General features: G+C 43.0%; 1 long non-coding RNA gene across 1 annotated transcript; it reads left to right on the top strand.

The window, feature by feature from the left end:
- Positions 1 to 2,379: 2,379 nt before the first annotated feature.
- On the top strand, positions 2,380 to 3,582 carry LOC137178733 (uncharacterized). The gene is made up of 3 exons (XR_010927186.1): positions 2,380 to 2,777; positions 2,960 to 3,042; positions 3,418 to 3,582. It is a non-coding gene; the product is annotated as an uncharacterized lncRNA (long non-coding RNA).
- Positions 3,583 to 21,720: the final 18,138 nt, after the last annotated feature.

Genomic DNA, 21,720 nt, shown 5'->3' with positions numbered 1-21,720 from the left:
AATAACCCACAGGCAACCCTGATATGAACTGTTTATGAATTAAACGTTTTGACAGTTCTGTTTTTTGAGGCTTATAGAGCAACATGAGAAATGTAAACAAGGCTGTGAAAGGCCCAGACAGTCCAGTCACCAGATTGTATGAATATGATACCATGTCATATAAATTAACGATATCTCAGTTGTCCAACCTGAGGCTCCGTGACATAGACGGACTTGTCTCCCAGCTGGAGGAAGACGACGTCCTCGGGTGGAGGCGGTCTGGGCTGCCGCCTGCTTGTGTGACGTCCTGTCGACGGTGCTGTGGCTGGCGCTGGCGCTGAAGCCGAGCTGCAGCAGAGGCGGCTGAAGCTGAGACTGCTGCGGCTGCTGCTGGTCTGTCTGGACAGACTGTTGCGAATCAGCACAGAGTAGCACTTATGGAAGCGCACCCACATGTAGACGTAACACAATGTTATTAACATCTTCACCAGCCTACGCGAAGGTGGCCATCGTTGCCGCTCTTCTCGACATTCTCCACAAGCGGACACCGAACTACTGTCGACCTTAGCTGTCAAGCTAACCTTTATAGCTTCTTCTTCTTTATTTTTATGGGAGGGGGGTTACTAACAGACGTTCAGGTGCATTACTGCCACCCGTGCGTCTTCTTCTTCTTCTTCTTCCTCTTCCTCCTCCTCGACTTCTTCTTCTTCTTCTCGTTAGGCAGACTAAACGCTGCAATGGCGTATTACTGCCCTCTGCTGTTATTAGGGACCGAGCCCAAAAGGCAGGCCTAAGGGCGAGGACCCTATTGTTTTTCGTGTGTTTGTTTGTTTGTTTCTTTCTTTCTTTATTAGAGCCCGAGCCCAAAGGGCGAAGGCCCTATTGTATTTCGTGTGTTTGTTTCTTTATTACTAACCTGCGTAAAAAAACAGCATAGACCTGCTTAAGTTGGTTGCTGGTTTTAGCTGGTCTTAGGCTGGTTTAGTTAGCTGGTAAGGTGGGTCTTGCTGGTTTGTCAGTATAGTCAAGCTGGTGTCTGCTGGTCAAGCTGATTGGCCTGCCGGCTGGCTGGACTGACCAACAAAACTCAGCTGGTAAACTGGTCAAGCTTTTATGTATAAACTCATATACTGAGTTTTCCCCTCAAACCTATAAGTGTGAATTCATAATAACCTATAGACCTGGTTTGTTCTGTTCTTTCTCTCAATAAAAGATTTTTTAAATTAAATTAATTTATTTTACTTGTAATGTAATGTAATTAATACATTTAAAATAATTATTTTAAATTGAATAAAATAAATAATAAATAAATCAATAATAAATTAAATAAATCAATCATATCATTTTAAATTAGCTAAATTGAGCAATCAATGAATAAATTCATATAATCAAACAATTTAACAATTTACAATAATTCAGGTGGCATATTCCACGCTCCACAGTTTATGTGCAGGAACTGTGGTTTTGATAAACCAATGCAGTGATAATGTTATTTAACAAGGCAATGTGCTGTGGCTGTGGCTCAGTGTTATGCATCATGGCTAAAAAAACCAACAAAAAAAACAATACAGTATATGAAACGTTACAGGGCTTTTAATTTGAAGCGAGGGCTTTTAATTTGAATCTGATACAGTATGTGGCATTCGGCCGTTGTAACACCATCACTCAGTCACGTGGCATTCAGTCAACCAATGGTGTAACTCGGGCTGGCCCCGCTGTTGCCAGGCAAAAATCATCTCTGTGTTTAGGACATGCATAGTGCGACATCTAGTGACGACGGTTGGCGGGCTTTCACTTTATTCACCAAGAGCAAATTCACTCACACTAAGCGCCAGCTGCTACTGCGGCAAGTAACTTATATCTGCCAATGTGAAGTTCTTTTAATAAACCGTCCTACACATATAATATCGATGTATTGTTTATATAAAGAAGGTAAAATCACATGCAGACTGATCCTCGAGAATTATGGCAATTTACAGTTTACTAACGTTAATTTGAACTCAGCTGTGTTCAGTGAATGTTTTGGCTAACTGTTAGCTAGTACAAATTAACCTAGCTGACATACTATTGCACTCGACTTTATGCAGCCTCTCCCAAAATCAAAGGCAGTAATGTTATACCCTCTGTAAAACAGCAAGTTGTCTTTTTTGTTGTATGGATTAAACAAATGAGATACAACATGTTAGCTAAATTTGTCAGTCTTAGTGGTGCTGGTACGGAGATTACCTTTGGCCAGAGCTAGGTAAAATGTCTTCCCCAGTTTCTAGTCTTTATGCTAAACTAAGCTAAGCTAACCACCTGCTGGCTCCAATACAATTAACGCACAGACATGAGAGTGGTATATGTCTTCTCAACTAACTGGTGAATAAGCATATCCCCCCCCCAAATGTCAAACTATTCCCTTTATTGTGTTATTAAATGAATTTGAAGGACACAAACAAAAAAAATTAAAAAAGTAATTTTCTGATCAAGTTCAAATTTGAATGTAAATTACAATTTACAGTTTTGGACCTGGGAACCATAGTTTATATTCTAGACTAGGTAAACTAATTTGCATGATGAATGACTATACATACTGTACAAGCGTGCACCCTTGTTTTGCCATACCATTATATTTAACATGTGTCTGTCAGTTTCTGCGGGCCCACTGGCAGTCAGACCCCTGCTATGCCTTTTATGGAGTGGATGGCACCACCTGCCCCATATTGCCTCAGCCAGATAGAAGACTTTTGTCCCCATCCTCTTGGAAGGAGCCCCTCTGTACCGCCATGGCACCAGAACAGTCCAATACAGAGAAGGTATCTTTACAACAGGTCTATATTTTTGTGTATTACTGTTGTATGGAGCCAAAATAATTAAATTAACAATCATGAAAAGAAGCTACTTTTTATAATGATTGATATATGATCATATCTCTAACAAAATTATTTCTATCAGGTTTACATACTAACACTGTGTTTCATACTATGATTGTACACAGGCTGAGATATGTACAGCTCCGAGGCCACTGTATGAGGTCATCAGCAACAACAGCAGTCCTGCAATAAGATTCATAACCAGCAGGTAAACTCTGCCAAGTGTCATTTAGTTTATTTTCTGGATTTTCAGGGCACTGGCTAAAATGGCATATTCACAAAAACACATTTTTATAAACATGATGGCTGTTTAGGTGTTTTTTTGTTGTTTTTGGGTGATACTATGTAAATACTAAACTCTAATATTTTAGTATTAAAATGTTCAAGGTCTCTCCATATTTATTTCTCAGAACCTTAAAGAATATAGTTTAATATATTGTACTTTTTAGAACTTTCTATCATAGTGTACAGAATCTTGAAAACAGTTCAGGAATGGCAATCCACTCCTCTATAGACCTGCTGTATTTAACTGGCTACATCCTAAAAAGATTGATTTTGGACTTTTAAAATCTCCAACTGCTAGGTGCTGCTTTATCCCGGTGCCTTGACTGGGACTGCTGGCCAGTGTTTTGAAGCCATGGTAGAGAGAGGGGGGTCCTCAAGGGGAGCTGGTCCAGTGGACTGACCTCAGTGCGTATCTGACCATCCTTGGCAACAACCTGACTCGCACCACCTTGCAGCACCACCTCCACAGGTTGGCACCACTGTCGAATACCAGTAGTTTATTTAATTGAATTAAAAAATGTATACGTTTGTTTTGGAAAGTAATGTCTTTGTACAGAAGCAATATTTTAATAGTTAATTGGATAACTTGGTTTGGATCATTTCATGTGTATCAGCCTGGCTAGTCTGTGATCACTACTAAAGGGACAAGAAGGGTTAAAAGAACAATGCTGGAAGATGCTCAACAATTACTAGTGTCCTTTCTTGAACCTGACATGTTCTCACACATAGACATTTTGGAGCACACTAAAAAATGTTCAAGTAACAGTTTCTTAAAGAAAACAATTCATTACATACATATGTACAATTTATCACATACATATTTAAACTCTTTGTCTGTGTGTGTGTATGTGTGTGTGTGCTCGATTATGGCAACAATCATAATCACGATTATTTTTGTTCAATATTGAGATCATAATTATTTAACATGATCACTTTTTGACTGTCATTTTTGCCAGTTGCCGATGTTGATATATGCACATATCTGACAAACAAAGTTACATCAGGAAAATGTGGAACTTCTCTGCCCCGCTCGTCTTCACCGAGTCGACTCTGCTGTTCTCTCCGCCATGCCACTGAGAGCCAGCTGCTGTGATTTTCGCCCATCGTGCAAGAACGCCCACCGTCTGCATCTGAGCCAAGGACAAAGTTGGACATTAAGATGGACTACACACATACCCTGCTCGCTTTCTGAAGCGACCAAGTAAGAGGCATAAGTCTGGGCAGAGGCAGTGTTAGTTGTGTGTTCTTTTCAGCATCAGTTGCTGTTGTTTAGCATTTAGCTTTTTTGCTTTATTGCTATTGTTCTTGTTGTGTGAGTTGACAGACTGCTGAGTCCATTTTTTCCTGCTTACTGCAGACCGACGACGTCATCACGTCAGGCACAGTCGCCATCTTGACGCACACTCACACACATACACGCATTCCCCTGCATGTGTCCAACCCTGTACATAGCTGTTGTGTTTTGTTTGGTAGAATTAGATTTTAGAATAGTTGTTTATTGAATGAAGCATTTGTTAACTTTGTCAATTTTGCTAAGTTTAATAAACACTGTTATATCTTTAAAGAGAAGTTCTTTTGTCATTACTGTGTGTAACATATTGTGAAAAGTGGCTGATTGAAGGAGTCAGAGCTCGAATTCAACCCTTCTTTGTTCACCCTTGAATGTTTATCTCTCAGATATTAACATTCTAGGTGAACTCCCATTTATGAGACTACCTTGTTTGGTTATTGGTCCCGGTTTCCAAGTGGTACCCCGTATTTGTTAGTTCATATTAATAATTCTATCCATTGTTATAATTAGTTAATTATCTTTGATAATTGATAATTATTGCAAATAATCAACTGTGTTCCTCAAAGATCCAACAGTTGGTGCCTGAATTATTGATTAAGGTTAACAATATCTTGATTTCATAATTCATAATTATCTGTGATAATTATGAATTATTGCTAATAACCGAATGCACTACTGCCCGTCCCAACATTGCCAACTGCTGTTATAAACCAAAAAGAGGAGAGTAAAATATTTTTCCAAACAGAGTGGTACATCCTGTCAGCCACGGGATTTCCAATCTGTGCAGCTGAACACAGCAGCTCCTCTACGGACTGTTTCTCCATGATGGTCCCGGTGTTTCTTCTGCAGGTTTCACTTCACTCAGCTGGCAGACAGACCCGCTGGTTTTTCCCACTTTAACCTGAATAACTAACCGGGGCTCAGTGGTCTGGTTGCATCCAAACAGAGAGCCAGGGCTAGCTGAGAGGCTAGCGGAGGCTAACTGGTTGTGCTTCTTTCCAGTCATGCTGCAGCTAACGCTCCGCTAGACTTAAGAGCATCACCACTTTCTGTATCCGTTGTTTCAACTTTAAATCCCTCTAGCGTTTCATATAGTGTTATGGTTATAATTTGTAGTCGCACAGTGTGCGAGTAAATTATTTCGCCACTTCACACATATCTATTTTTAGGGGCAAACGCGAGTGAAATACTCACACGGTAGAGCCCAGTGACAGTACACATTTCAATCAAACTTTGACCAGATGATGTGGGTTAAAAGTGTTTACTTTTCTAAAAATAGACGATGAAATATAGGAAATTCATTTGTTTTACACACAAACTCATCAAGACTTTTCAATTTACTAATTGAAATTCATGTGATCGGGCTCAAAACTTGCACAGTTTTGATGACACAGGTTTGAGCAACTCAGCCTTATATGACAAACATCATCTGATTCACATGAAATTTTCAAGGTGTGCTCTACAGTTGATATACAGCGACATGATGTTCACTTAATGGCTGCTTTCTAGCACCAGATAGTGGACTCAGGAAATGATATTTAACTCCTTCATGCAATGTTAGATAACAGTGAAAAACTAAAGTTACACGTCTTTGTTCAGCAAGTACTCGTAACAATGTACATTTAAACGTACGCCACTTAGAAGTGCAATCAAACTGGCTGAATAGTGCCCCCTGCGCAACTGAAGCAAAGCAGCCCCAGCATCAAGTAAGATAGTGGACAAAGGAAGTGATGTTTATCTCCTTCTTGCACTGTCTGAAAACATCCCAGGTCTGAACACATCTACATGCCCATGACAGAAACCCTTCGACTGCGCCGCGGCGCGACGTGCGCAAAGGCGCGAGGGCCTGTTCAACACTGCTTGCAGCTTTAATAAGGGCCCGAACGCTGACCAGCGCGAAGCCCTCTTGTATCCAAAGGGATTATTATTATTAGGGCCTGAGCCCAAAGGGCGAAGACCCTATTGTTAGGGCCCGAGCACCGACCGATGCGAAGCCCTATTGAAACTGAAGGAGTTATTAGGGCCCGAGCACCGACCGGTGCGAAGCCCTATTGGAACTGAAGGAATTATTATTATTAGGGCCCGAGCACCGACCGGTGCGAAGCCCTATTGGAACTGAAGGAATTATTATTAGGGCCCGAGCACCGACCGGTGCGAAGCCCTATTGAAACTGAAGGAATTATTATTAGGGCCCGAGCACCGACCGGTGCGAAGCCCTATTGAAACTGAAGGAGTTATTTAGGGCCCGAGCACCGACCGGTGCGAAGCCCTATTGAAACTGAAGGAATTATTATTATTATTATTATTATTATTCCTCCGAAACAAACGCATTTTTGAGGGCCTAAACATGCATGAAAACTCATGAAAATTTGCACAGATGTCAGGACTGGCGAAAATTGCGATATTTTATGGGTCTCGAAATAAAGCGGGACAAAATGGCTCGACAGCGCCACCTAGAATTGACCCCCTCGATACAGATTGTCGTAGGAGAACGAAATTCGGTATGCATATGTATCATGACCAGACGCACCAAAAAGTCCCAAGGACACATAGCCTAACTCCAACAGGAAGTCGGCCATTTTGTATCAAAGTTGAAATTTTGTCATTTCCAGCCCGCATACTTTAACGAACTCCTCCTAGAGATTTGACCCCAGGACTTTCAAATTCGGTCCGTATCATCTACAGGCATAGGAGATTAAAAGTTATTAAAACAATTCTCATTAGTCTTTCCTAGGGGGCGTGGCTGGGCAGCGAATTTCGATCCTTCGCCATGAAAAATGAAACGGCTATAACTCCGGCATACATGATCCTAAGAGAGCCAAACCTTTTGTGCTTCATAAGAGTCCCGCCCTGAACGGGTCCATGTGACAATACAGGATATGAGTCATAGCGCCACCTCCTGGCAACAGGAAGTTACATGTTTTACGCTCTGACGCCCTGTGGGCAGCACGGTGATGGAATCCAGCTGAAATTTACTGAGAATAGCCTCAAGACCTTGGAGATCTTATATTATGAAGTTGGTGACCCTTCGTTGAAAGGTGTTGCCATGGCGACGCGGCGAATTTCGCTGTGACGCCATGAAATTTCAATGCCTTATAACTTGACTCCACGTGGTCTGATCTTTTCCACATTTCATATGCTTGTTAAGAGTCCCGATCTGAACACATGTTCAGTCTCATATTTAGCCAAAGTCATAGCGCCACCTACTGGCAACAGGAAGTATCATGCGTCGTACTTTGTCTAATTACTCCTAGGAAATTTGGCTGATGCACCTGAAATTAAGTCAGCTAATAAACAAGACCTTGGTGATGCTACATTTGGCAGCTCATGACCCAAAACTGAATGCTGTTACCATGGCGACACATCCTTCGCCATGAAATACAATACTGTTTTTCAGGGAGAAGGGATTGCTCTACAGTCATGAAACTTGACACACATGTCTAGAGTGATGTCAGCTAAAATCCTATGTGGTCGCTTTGAATGGGCGTGGCAAAATGGCTCAACAGCGCCCCCTTTAAATTTTCAAAATTGCAGCCCCGCCTTCCAGATTAACGTAGAAAGATGAAATTCACAGGGCACATGTATAATGTCAACACGCACAAAAAAGCCTCTTGAAGCCTTATTGTAAGTCGAACAGGAAGTCGGCCATCTTGAAAAAAATGGTACATTTTCGCCTTTTCTTGGCCATTTCGCATACCTTGTATTTTAAAGAACTCCTCCTACAGAATCCATTGTAAGGACTTAAAAATCAGTGTGTGTCATCTAGACTAGTGTATGATCATGATGGTTTGGCCGTGGCGTGGCGTTGAGTTTTGATGTTTCGCCATGACAGAGGAAATTGATATAACTTGAGTGTACACGGTTGGATCTGCCTCAAACTTTACACAACAAGTCACTGACAAAAGCCCTTCGACTGAGCGTCACTTCGACATGCGCTGGGGTGCGAGGGCCCGATCATCGCTGCTTGCAGCTTTAATATTATTATTATTATTATTCCTCCGAAACAAACGCATTTTTGAGGGCCTAAACATGCACGAAAACTCATGAAAATTTGCACAGATGTCAGGACTAGCGAAAATTTCGATATTTTATGGGTCTCGAAATAAAGCGGGACAAAATGGCTCGACAGCGCCACCTAGAATTGACCCCCTCGATACAGATTGTCGTAGGAGAACGAAATTCGGTATGCATATGTATCATGACCAGACGCACCAAAAAGTCTCAAGGACACATAGCCTAACTCCAACAGGAAGTCGGCCATTTTGTATCAAAGTTGAAATTTTGTCATTTCCAGCCCGCATACTTTAACGAACTCCTCCTAGAGATTTGACCCCAGGACTTTCAAATTCGGTCCGTATCATCTACAGGCATAGGAGACTAAAAGTTATTAAAACAATTCTCATTAGTCTTTCCTAGGGGGCGTGGCTGGGCGGCGAATTTCGATCCTTCGCCATGAAAAATGAAACGGCTATAACTCCGGCATACATGATCCTAAGAGAGCCAAACCTTTTGTGCTTCATAAGAGTCCCGCCCTGAACGGGTCCATGTGACAATACAGGATATGAGTCATAGCGCCACCTCCTGGCAACAGGAAGTTACATGTTTTACGCTCTGACGCCCTGTGGGCAGCACGGTGATGGAATCCAGCTGAAATTTACAGAGAATAGCCTCAAGACCTTGGAGATCTTATATTATGAAGTTGGTGACCCTTCGTCGAAAGGTGTTGCCATGGCGACGCGGCGAATTTCGATGTGACGCCATGAAATTTCAATGCCTTATAACTTGACTCCACGTGGTCTGATCTTTTCCAAATTTCATATGCTTGTTAAGAGTCCCGATCTGAACACATGTTCAGTCTCATATTTAGCCAAAGTCATAGCGCCACCTACTGGCAACAGGAAGTATCATGCGTCGTACTTTGTCTAATTACTCCTAGGAAATTTGGCTGATGCACCTGAAATTAAGTCAGCTAATAAACGAGACCTTGGTGATGCTACATTTGGCAGCTCATGACCCAAAACGGAATGCTGTTACCATGGCGACACATCCTTCGCCATGAAATACGATACTGTTTTTCAGGGAGAAGGGATTGCTCTACAGTCATGAAACTTGACACACATGTCTAGAGTGATGTCAGCTAAAATCCTGTGTGGTCGCTTTGAATGGGCGTGGCAAAATGGCTCAACAGCGCCCCCTTTAAAAAATGAAACGGCTATAACTCCGGCATACATGATCCTAAGAGAGCCAAACCTTTTGTGCTTCATAAGAGTCCCGCCCTGAACGGGTCCATGTGACAATACAGGATATGAGTCATAGCGCCACCTCCTGGCAACAGGAAGTTACATGTTTTACGCTCTGACGCCCTGTGGGCAGCACGGTGATGGAATCCAGCTGAAATTTACAGAGAATAGCCTCAAGACCTTGGAGATCTTATATTATGAAGTTGGTGACCCTTCGTCGAAAGGTGTTGCCATGGCGACGCGGCGAATTTCGATGTGACGCCATGAAATTTCAATGCCTTATAACTTGACTCCACGTGGTCTGCTCTTTTCCAAATTTCATATGCTTGTTAAGAGTCCCGATCTGAACACATGTTCAGTCTCATATTTAGCCAAAGTCATAGCGCCACCTACTGGCAACAGGAAGTATCATGCGTCGTACTTTGTCTAATTACTCCTAGGAAATTTGGCTGATGCACCTGAAATTAAGTCAGCTAATAAACGAGACCTTGGTGATGCTACATTTGGCAGCTCATGACCCAAAACTGAATGCTGTTACCATGGCGACACATCCTTCGCCATGAAATACGATACTGTTTTTCAGGGAGAAGGGATTGCTCTACAGTCATGAAACTTGACACACATGTCTAGAGTGATGTCAGCTAAAATCCTGTGTGGTCGCTTTGAATGGGCGTGGCAAAATGGCTCAACAGCGCCCCCTTTAAAAAATGAAACGGCTATAACTCCGGCATACATGATCCTAAGAGAGCCAAACCTTTTGTGCTTCATAAGAGTCCCGCCCTGAACGGGTCCATGTGACAATACAGGATATGAGTCATAGCGCCACCTCCTGGCAACAGGAAGTTACATGTTTTACGCTCTGACGCCCTGTGGGCAGCACGGTGATGGAATCCAGCTGAAATTTACTGAGAATAGCCTCAAGACCTTGGAGATCTTATATTATGAAGTTGGTGACCCTTCGTTGAAAGGTGTTGCCATGGCGACGCGGCGAATTTCGATGTGACGCCATGAAATTTCAATGCCTTATAACTTGACTCCACGTGGTCTGATCTTTTCCAAATTTCATATGCTTGTTAAGAGTCCCAATCTGAACACATGTTCAGTCTCATATTTAGCGAAAGTCATAGCGCCACCTACTGGCAACAGGAAGTATCATGCGTCGTACTTTGTCTAATTACTCCTAGGAAATTTGGCTGATGCACCTGAAATTAAGTCAGCTAATAAACAAGACCTTGGTGATGCTACATTTGGCAGCTCATGACCCAAAACTGAATGCTGTTACCATGGCGACACATCCTTCGCCATGAAATATGATACTGTTTTTCAGGGAGAAGGGATTGCTCTACAGTCATGAAACTTGACACACATGTCTAGAGTGATGTCAGCTCAAATCCTATGTGGTCGCTTTGAATGGGCGTGGCAAAATGGCTCAACAGCGCCCCCTTTAAAATTTCAAAATTGCAGCCCCGCCTTCCAGATTAACGTAGAAAGATGAAATTCACAGGGCACATGTATAATGTCAACACGCACAAGAAAGCCTCTTGAAGCCTTATTGTAAGTGGAACAGGAAGTCGGCCATCTTGAAAAAAATGGTACATTTTGGCCTTTTCTTGGCCATTTCGCATACCTTGTATTTTAAAGAACTCCTCCTACAGAATCCATGGTAAGGACTTAAAAATCAGTGTGTGTCATCTAGACTAGTGTATGATCATGATGGTTTGGCCGTGGCGTGGCGTTGAGTTTTGATGTTTCGCCATGACAGAGGAAATTGATATAACTTGAGTGTACACGGTTGGATCTGCCTCAAACTTTACACAACAAGTCACTGACAAAAGCCCTTCGACTGAGCGTCACTTGGACATGCGCTGGGGTGCGAGGGCCCGATCATCGCTGCTTGCAGCTTTAATTATTATTATTATTATTATTATTCCTCCGAAACAAACGCATTTTTGAGGGCCTAAACATGCACGAAAACTCATGAAAATTTGCACAGATGTCAGGACTGGCGAAAATTTCGATATTTTATGGGTCTCGAAATAAAGCGGGACAAAATGGTTCGACAGCGCCACCTAGAAAGTCAAGAAAATTGAGCCCCTCGATACAGATTGTCGTAGGAGAACGAAATTCGGTATGCATATGTATCATGACCAGACGCACCAAAAAGTCTCAAGGACACATAGCCTAACTCCAACAGGAAGTCGGCCATTTTGTATCAAAGTTGAAATTTTGCACCGATTTTGTCATTTCCAGCCCGCATACTTTAACGAACTCCTCCTAGAGATTTGACCCCAGGACTTTCAAATTCGGTCCGTATCATCTACAGGCATAGGAGATTAAAAGTTGCTAAAACAATTCTCATTAGTCTTTCCTAGGGGGCGTGGCTGGGTGGCGAATTTCGATCCTTCGCCATGAAAAATGAAACAGCTATAACTCCGGCATACATGATCCTAAGAGAGCCAAACCTTTTGTGCTTCATAAGAGTCCCGCCCTGAACGGGTCCATGTGACAATACAGGATATGAGTCATAGCGCCACCTCCTGGCAACAGGAAGTTACATGTTTTACGCTCTGACGCCCTGTGGGCAGCACGGTGATGGAATCCAGCTGAAATTTACTGAGAATAGCCTCAAGACCTTGGAGATCTTATATTATGAAGTTGGTGACCCTTCGTCGAAAGGTGTTGCCATGGCGACGCGGCGAATTTCGATGTGACGCCATGAAATTTCAATGCCTTATAACTTGACTCCACGTGGTCTGATCTTTTCCAAATTTCATATGCTTGTTAAGAGTCCCAATCTGAACACATGTTCAGTCTCATATTTAGCGAAAGTCATAGCGCCACCTACTGGCAACAGGAAGTATCATGCGTCGTACTTTGTCTAATTACTCCTAGGAAATTTGGCTGATGCACCTGAAATTAAGTCAGCTAATAAACAAGACCTTGGTGATGCTACATTTGGCAGCTCATGACCCAAAACTGAATGCTGTTACCATGGCGACACATCCTTCGCCATGAAATATGATACTGTTTTTCAGGGAGAAGGGATTGCTCTACAGTCATGAAACTTGACACACATGTCTAGAGTGATGTCAGCTGAAATCCTATGTGGTCGCTTTGAATGGGCGTGGCAAAATGGCTCAACAGCGCCTCCTTTAAAATTTCAAAATTGCAGCCCCGCCTTCAAGATTAACGTAGAAAGATGAAATTCACAGGGCACATGTATAATGTCAAGACGCACAAAAAAGTCTGTTGACGCCTTATTGTAAGTTGAACAGGAAGTCGGCCATCTTGAAAAACTGGTCAATTTTCGCCTTTTTTTGGCCATTTCGCATACCTTGTATTTTAAAGAACTCCTCCTACAGATTTCATCGTAAGGACTTAAAAATCAGTGTGTGTCATCTAGACTAGTGTATGATCATGATGGTTTGGCCGTGGCGTGGCGTTGAGTTTTGATGTTTCGCCATGACAGAGGAAATTGATATAACTTGAGTGTACATGGTTGGATCTGCCTCAAACTTTACACAACAAGTCACTGACAAAAGCCCTTCGACTGAGCGTCACTTCGACATGCGCTGGGGTGCGAGGGCCCGATCATCGCTGCTTGCAGCTTTAATTATTATTATTATTATTATTATTCCTCCGAAACAAACGCATTTTTGAGGGCCTAAACATGCACGAAAACTCATGAAAATTTGCACAGATGTCAGGACTGGCGAAAATTTCGATATTTTATGGGTCTCGAAATAAAGCGGGACAAAATGGCTCGACAGCGCCACCTGGAAAGTCAAGAAAATTGAGCCCCTCGATACAGATTGTCGTAGGAGAACGAAATTCGGTATGCATATGTATCATGACCAGACGCACCAAAAAGTCTCAAGGACACATAGCCTAACTCCAACAGGAAGTCGGCCATTTTGTATCAAAGTTGAAATTTTGCACCGATTTTGTCATTTCCAGCCCGCATACTTTAACGAACTCCTCCTAGAGATTTGACCCCAGGACTTTCAAATTCGGTCCGTATCATCTACAGGCATAGGAGATTAAAAGTTGCTAAAACAATTCTCATTAGTCTTTCCTAGGGGGCGTGGCTGGGCGGCGAATTTCGATCCTTCGCCATGAAAAATGAAACGGCTATAACTCCGGCATACATGATCCTAAGAGAGCCAAACCTTTTGTGCTTCATAAGAGTCCCGCCCTGAACGGGTCCATGTGACAATACAGGATATGAGTCATAGCGCCACCTCCTGGCAACAGGAAGTTACATGTTTTACGCTCTGACGCCCTGTGGGCAGCACGGTGATGGAATCCAGCTGAAATTTACTGAGAATAGCCTCAAGACCTTGGAGATCTTATATTATGAAGTTGGTGACCCTTCGTTGAAAGGTGTTGCCATGGCGACGCGGCGAATTTCGATGTGACGCCATGAAATTTCAATGCCTTATAACTTGACTCCACGTGGTCTGATCTTTTCCAAATTTCATATGCTTGTTAAGAGTCCCAATCTGAACACATGTTCAGTCTCATATTTAGCGAAAGTCATAGCGCCACCTACTGGCAACAGGAAGTATCATGCGTCGTACTTTGTCTAATTACTCCTAGGAAATTTGGCTGATGCACCTGAAATTAAGTCAGCTAATAAACAAGACCTTGGTGATGCTACATTTGGCAGCTCATGACCCAAAACTGAATGCTGTTACCATGGCGACACATCCTTCGCCATGAAATATGATACTGTTTTTCAGGGGGAAGGGATTGCTCTACAGTCATGAAACTTGACACACATGTCTAGAGTGATGTCAGCTAAAATCCTATGTGGTCGCTTTGAATGGGCGTGGCAAAATGGCTCAACAGCGCCCCCTTTAAAATTTCAAAATTGCAGCCCCGCCTTCCAGATTAACGTAGAAAGATGAAATTCACAGGGCACATGTATAATGTCAACACGCACAAAAAAGCCTCTTGAAGCCTTATTGTAAGTCGAACAGGAAGTCGGCCATCTTGAAAAAAATGGTACATTTTCGCCTTTTCTTGGCCATTTCGCATACCTTGTATTTTAAAGAACTCCTCCTACAGAATCCATCGTAAGGACTTAAAAATCAGTGTGTGTCATCTAGACTAGTGTATGATCATGATGGTTTGGCCGTGGCGTGGCGTTGAGTTTTGATGTTTCGCCATGACAGAGGAAATTGATATAACTTGAGTGTACACGGTTGGATCTGCCTCAAACTTAACACAAGTCACTGACAAAAGCCCTTCGACTGAGCGTCACTTCGACATGCGCTGGGGTGCGAGGGCCCGATCATCGCTGCTTGCAGCTTTAATTATTATTAGGGCCCGAGCACCTACCGGTGCGAAGCCCTATTGAAACTGAAGGAATTATTATTATTATTATTCCTCCGAAACAAACGCATTTTTGAGGGCCTAAACATGCACGAAAACTCATGAAAATTTGCACAGATGTCAGGACTGGCGAAAATTTCGATATTTTATGGGTCTCGAAATAAAGCGGGACAAAATGGCTCGACAGCGCCACCTAGAAAGTCAAGAAAATTGAGCCCCTCGATACAGATTGTCGTAGGAGAACGAAATTCGGTATGCATATGTATCATGACCAGACGCACCAAAAAGTCTCAAGGACACATAGCCTAACTCCAACAGGAAGTCGGCCATTTTGTATCAAAGTTGAAATTTTGCACCGATTTTGTCATTTCCAGCCCGCATACTTTAACGAACTCCTCCTAGAGATTTGACCCCAGGACTTTCAAATTCGGTCCGTATCATCTACAGGCATAGGAGATTAAAAGTTGCTAAAACAATTCTCATTAGTCTTTCCTAGGGGGCGTGGCTGGGCGGCGAATTTCGATCCTTCGCCATGAAAAATGAAACGGCTATAACTCCGGCATACATGATCCTAAGAGAGCCAAACCTTTTGTGCTTCATAAGAGTCCCGCCCTGAACGGGTCCATGTGACAATACAGGATATGAGTCATAGCGCCACCTCCTGGCAACAGGAAGTTACATGTTTTACGCTCTGACGCCCTGTGGGCAGCACGGTGATGGAATCCAGCTGAAATTTACTGAGAATAGCCTCAAGACCTTGGAGATCTTATATTATGAAGTTGGTGACCCTTCGTCGAAAGGTGTTGCCATGGCGACGCGGCGAATTTCGATGTGACGCCATGAAATTTCAATGCCTTATAACTTGACTCCACGTGGTCTGATCTTTTCCAAATTTCATATGCTTGTTAAGAGTCCCAATCTGAACACATGTTCAGTCTCATATTTAGCGAAAGTCATAGCGCCACCTACTGGCAACAGGAAGTATCATGCGTCGTACTTTGTCTAATTACTCCTAGGAAATTTGGCTGATGCACCTGAAATTAAGTCAGCTAATAAACAAGACCTTGGTGATGCTACATTTGGCAGCTCATGACCCAAAACTGAATGCTGTTACCATGGCGACACATCCTTCGCCATGAAATATGATACTGTTTTTCAGGGAGAAGGGATTGCTCTACAGTCATGAAACTTGACACACATGTCTAGAGTGATGTCAGCTAAAATCCTATGTGGTCGCTTTGAATGGGCGTGGCAAAATGGCTCAACAGCGCCTCCTTTAAAATTTCAAAATTGCAGCCCCGCCTTCCAGATTAACGTAGAAAGATGAAATTCACAGGGCACATGTATAATGTCAACACGCACAAAAAAGCCTCTTGAAGCCTTATTGTAAGTCGAACAGGAAGTCGGCCATCTTGAAAAAAATGGTACATTTTCGCCTTTTCTTGGCCATTTCGCATACCTTGTATTTTAAAGAACTCCTCCTACAGAATCCATCGTAAGGACTTAAAAATCAGTGTGTGTCATCTAGACTAGTGTATGATCATGATGGTTTGGCCGTGGCGTGGCGTTGAGTTTTGATGTTTCGCCATGAAAGAGGAAATTGATATAACTTGAGTGTACACGGTTGGATCTGCCTCAAACTTTACACAACAAGTCACTGACAAAAGCCCTTCGACTGAGCGTCACTTCGACATGCGCTGGGGTGCGAGGGCCCGATCATCGCTGCTTGCAGCTTTAATTATTATTATTATTATTATTATTCCTCCGAAACAAACGCATTTTTGAGGGCCTAAACATGCACGAAAACTCATGAAAATTTGCACAGATGTCAGGACTGGCGAAAATTTCGATATTTTATGGGTCTCGAAATAAAGCGGGACAAAATGGCTCGACAGCGCCACCTAGAAAGTCAAGAAAATTGAGCCCCTCGATACAGATTGTCGTAGGAGAACGAAATTCGGTATGCATATGTATCATGACCAGACGCACCAAAAAGTCTCAAGGACACATAGCCTAACTCCAACAGGAAGTCGGCCATTTTGTATCAAAGTTGAAATTTTGCACCGATTTTGTCATTTCCAGCCCGCATACTTTAACGAACTCCTCCTAGAGATTTGACCCCAGGACTTTCAAATTCGGTCCGTATCATCTACAGGCATAGGAGATTAAAAGTTGCTAAAACAATTCTCATTAGTCTTTCCTAGGGGGCGTGGCTGGGCGGCGAATTTCGATCCTTCGCCATGAAAAATGAAACGGCTATAACTCCGGCATACATGATCCTAAGAGAGCCAAACCTTTTGTGCTTCATAAGAGTCCCGCCCTGAACGGGTCCATGTGACAATACAGGATATGAGTCATAGCGCCACCTCCTGGCAACAGGAAGTTACATGTTTTACGCTCTGACGCCCTGTGGGCAGCACGGTGATGGAATCCAGCTGAAATTTACTGAGAATAGCCTCAAGACCTTGGAGATCTTATATTATGAAGTTGGTGACCCTTCGTCGAAAGGTGTTGCCATGGCGACGCGGCGAATTTCGATGTGACGCCATGAAATTTCAATGCCTTATAACTTGACTCCACGTGGTCTGATCTTTTCCAAATTTCATATGCTTGTTAAGAGTCCCAATCTGAACACATGTTCAGTCTCATATTTAGCGAAAGTCATAGCGCCACCTACTGGCAACAGGAAGTATCATGCGTCGTACTTTGTCTAATTACTCCTAGGAAATTTGGCTGATGCACCTGAAATTAAGTCAGCTAATAAACAAGACCTTGGTGATGCTACATTTGGCAGCTCATGACCCAAAACTGAATGCTGTTACCATGGCGACACATCCTTCGCCATGAAATATGATACTGTTTTTCAGGGAGAAGGGATTGCTCTACAGTCATGAAACTTGACACACATGTCTAGAGTGATGTCAGCTAAAATCCTATGTGGTCGCTTTGAATGGGCGTGGCAAAATGGCTCAACAGCGCCCCCTTTAAAATTTCAAAATTGCAGCCCCGCCTTCCAGATTAACGTAGAAAGATGAAATTCACAGGGCACATGTATAATGTCAACACGCACAAAAAAGCCTCTTGAAGCCTTATTGTAAGTCGAACAGGAAGTCGGCCATCTTGAAAAAAATGGTACATTTTCGCCTTTTCTTGGCCATTTCGCATACCTTGTATTTTAAAGAACTCCTCCTACAGAATCCATGGTAAGGACTTAAAAATCAGTGTGTGTCATCTAGACTAGTGTATGATCATGATGGTTTGGCCGTGGCGTGGCGTTGAGTTTTGATGTTTCGCCATGACAGAGGAAATTGATATAACTTGAGTGTACATGGTTGGATCTGCCTCAAACTTTACACAACAAGTCACTGACAAAAGCCCTTCGACTGAGCGTCACTTCGACATGCGCTGGGGTGCGAGGGCCCGATCATCGCTGCTTGCAGCTTTAATTATTATTATTATTATTATTCCTCTGAAACAAACGCATTTTTGAGGGCCTAAACATGCACGAAAACTCATGAAAATTTGCACAGATGTCAGGACTGGCGAAAATTTCGATATTTTATGGGTCTCGAAATAAAGCGGGACAAAATGGCTTGACAGCGCCACCTAGAAAGTCAAGAAAATTGAGCCCCTCGATACAGATTGTCGTAGGAGAACGAAATTCGGTATGCATATGTATCATGACCAGACGCACCAAAAAGTCTCAAGGACACATAGCCTAACTCCAACAGGAAGTCGGCCATTTTGTATCAAAGTTGAAATTTTGCACCGATTTTGTCATTTCCAGCCCGCATACTTTAACGAACTCCTCCTAGAGATTTGACCCCAGGACTTTCAAATTCGGTCCGTATCATCTACAGGCATAGGAGATTAAAAGTTGCTAAAACAATTCTCATTAGTCTTTCCTAGGGGGCGTGGCTGGGCGGCGAATTTCGATCCTTCGCCATGAAAAATGAAACGGCTATAACTCCGGCATACATGATCCTAAGAGAGCCAAACCTTTTGTGCTTCATAAGAGTCCCGCCCTGAACGGGTCCATGTGACAATACAGGATATGAGTCATAGCGCCACCTCCTGGCAACAGGAAGTTACATGTTTTACGCTCTGACGCCCTGTGGGCAGCACGGTGATGGAATCCAGCTGAAATTTACTGAGAATAGCCTCAAGACCTTGGAGATCTTATATTATGAAGTTGGTGACCCTTCGTTGAAAGGTGTTGCCATGGCGACGCGGCGAATTTCGATGTGACGCCATGAAATTTCAATGCCTTATAACTTGACTCCACGTGGTCTGATCTTTTCCAAATTTCATATGCTTGTTAAGAGTCCCAATCTGAACACATGTTCAGTCTCATATTTAGCGAAAGTCATAGCGCCACCTACTGGCAACAGGAAGTATCATGCGTCGTACTTTGTCTAATTACTCCTAGGAAATTTGGCTGATGCACCTGAAATTAAGTCAGCTAATAAACAAGACCTTGGTGATGCTACATTTGGCAGCTCATGACCCAAAACTGAATGCTGTTACCATGGCGACACATCCTTCGCCATGAAATATCATACTGTTTTTCAGGGAGAAGGGATTGCTCTACAGTCATGAAACTTGACACACATGTCTAGAGTGATGTCAGCTAAAATCCTATGTGGTCGCTTTGAATGGGCGTGGCAAAATGGCTCAACAGCGCCCCCTTTAAAATTTCAAAATTGCAGCCCCGCCTTCCAGATTAACGTAGAAAGATGAAATTCACAGGGCACATGTATAATGTCAACACGCACAAAAAAGCCTCTTGAAGCCTTATTGTAAGTCGAACAGGAAATCGGCCATCTTGAAAAACTGGTCAATTTTCGCCTTTTTTTGGCCATTTCGCATACCTTGTATTTTAACGCACTCCTCCTACAGATTTCATCGTAAGGACTTCAAAATCAGTGTGTGTCATCTAGAGTAGTGTATGATCATGATGGTTTGGCCGTGGCGTGGCGTTGAGTTTTGATGTTTCGCCATGACAGAGGAAATTGATATAACTTGAGTGTACATGGTTGGATCTGCCTCAAACTTTACACAACAAGTCACTGACAAAAGCCCTTCGACTGAGCGTCACTTCGACATGCGCTGGGGTGCGAGGGCCCGATCATCGCTGCTTGCAGCTTTAATTAGGGCCCGAGCACCGACCGGTGCGAAGCCCTATTGGAACTGAAGGAATTATTATTATTATTAGGGCCCGAGCACCGACCGGTGCGAAGCCCTATTGAAACTGAAGGAGTTATTATTATTATTATTATTATTATTATTATTATTCCTCCGAAACAAACGCATTTTTGAGGGCCTAAACATGCACGAAAACTCATGAAAATTTGCACAGATGTCAGGACTGGCGAAAATTTCGATATTTTATGGGTCTCGAAATAAAGCGGGACAAAATGGCTCGACAGCGCCACCTAGAAAGTCAAGAAAATTGAGCCCCTCGATACAGATTGTCGTAGGAGAACGAAATTCGGTATGCATATGTATCATGACCAGACGCACCAAAAAGTCTCAAGGACACATAGCCTAACTCCAACAGGAAGTTGGCCATTTTGTATCAAAGTTGAAATTTTGCACCGATTTTGTCATTTCCAGCCCGCATACTTTAACGAACTCCTCCTAGAGATTTGACCCCAGGACTTTCAAATTCGGTCCGTATCATCTACAGGCATAGGAGATTAAAAGTTATTAAAACAATTCTCATTAGTCTTTCCTAGGGGGCGTGGCTGGGCGGCGAATTTCGATCCTTCGCCATGAAAAATGAAACGGCTATAACTCCGGCATACATGATCCTAAGAGAGCCAAACCTTTTGTGCTTCATAAGAGTCCCGCCCTGAACGGGTCCATGTGACAATACAGGATATGAGTCATAGCGCCACCTCCTGGCAACAGGAAGTTACATGTTTTACGCTCTGACGCCCTGTGGGCAGCACGGTGATGGAATCCAGCTGAAATTTACTGAGAATAGCCTCAAGACCTTGGAGATCTTATATTATGAAGTTGGTGACCCTTCGTTGAAAGGTGTTGCCATGGCGACGCGGCGAATTTCGATGTGACGCCATGAAATTTCAATGCCTTATAACTTGACTCCACGTGGTCTGATCTTTTCCAAATTTCATATGCTTGTTAAGAGTCCCAATCTGAACACATGTTCAGTCTCATATTTAGCGAAAGTCATAGCGCCACCTACTGGCAACAGGAAGTATCATGCGTCGTACTTTGTCTAATTACTCCTAGGAAATTTGGCTGATGCACCTGAAATTAAGTCAGCTAATAAACAAGACCTTGGTGATGCTACATTTGGCAGCTCATGACCCAAAACTGAATGCTGTTACCATGGCGACACATCCTTCGCCATGAAATATGATACTGTTTTTCAGGGAGAAGGGATTGCTCTACAGTCATGAAACTTGACACACATGTCTAGAGTGATGTCAGCTAAAATCCTATGTGGTCGCTTTGAATGGGCGTGGCTAAATGGCTCAACAGCGCCTCCTTTAAAATTTCAAAATTGCAGCCCCGCCTTCCAGATTAACGTAGAAAGATGAAATTCACAGGGCACATGTATAATGTCAACACGCACAAAAAAGCCTCTTGAAGCCTTATTGTAAGTCGAACAGGAAGTCGGCCATCTTGAAAAAAATGGTACATTTTCGCCTTTTCTTGGCCATTTCGCATACCTTGTATTTTAAAGAACTCCTCCTACAGAATC

This window comes from Thunnus thynnus (genome assembly GCF_963924715.1).
Source record: "Thunnus thynnus chromosome 2 unlocalized genomic scaffold, fThuThy2.1 SUPER_2_unloc_1, whole genome shotgun sequence".
Classification (NCBI taxonomy): domain Eukaryota; kingdom Metazoa; phylum Chordata; class Actinopteri; order Scombriformes; family Scombridae; genus Thunnus; species Thunnus thynnus.
The sequence above is the reverse complement of the archived record's forward strand: the minus strand, read 5'-3'. Positions and strand labels throughout refer to the sequence as shown.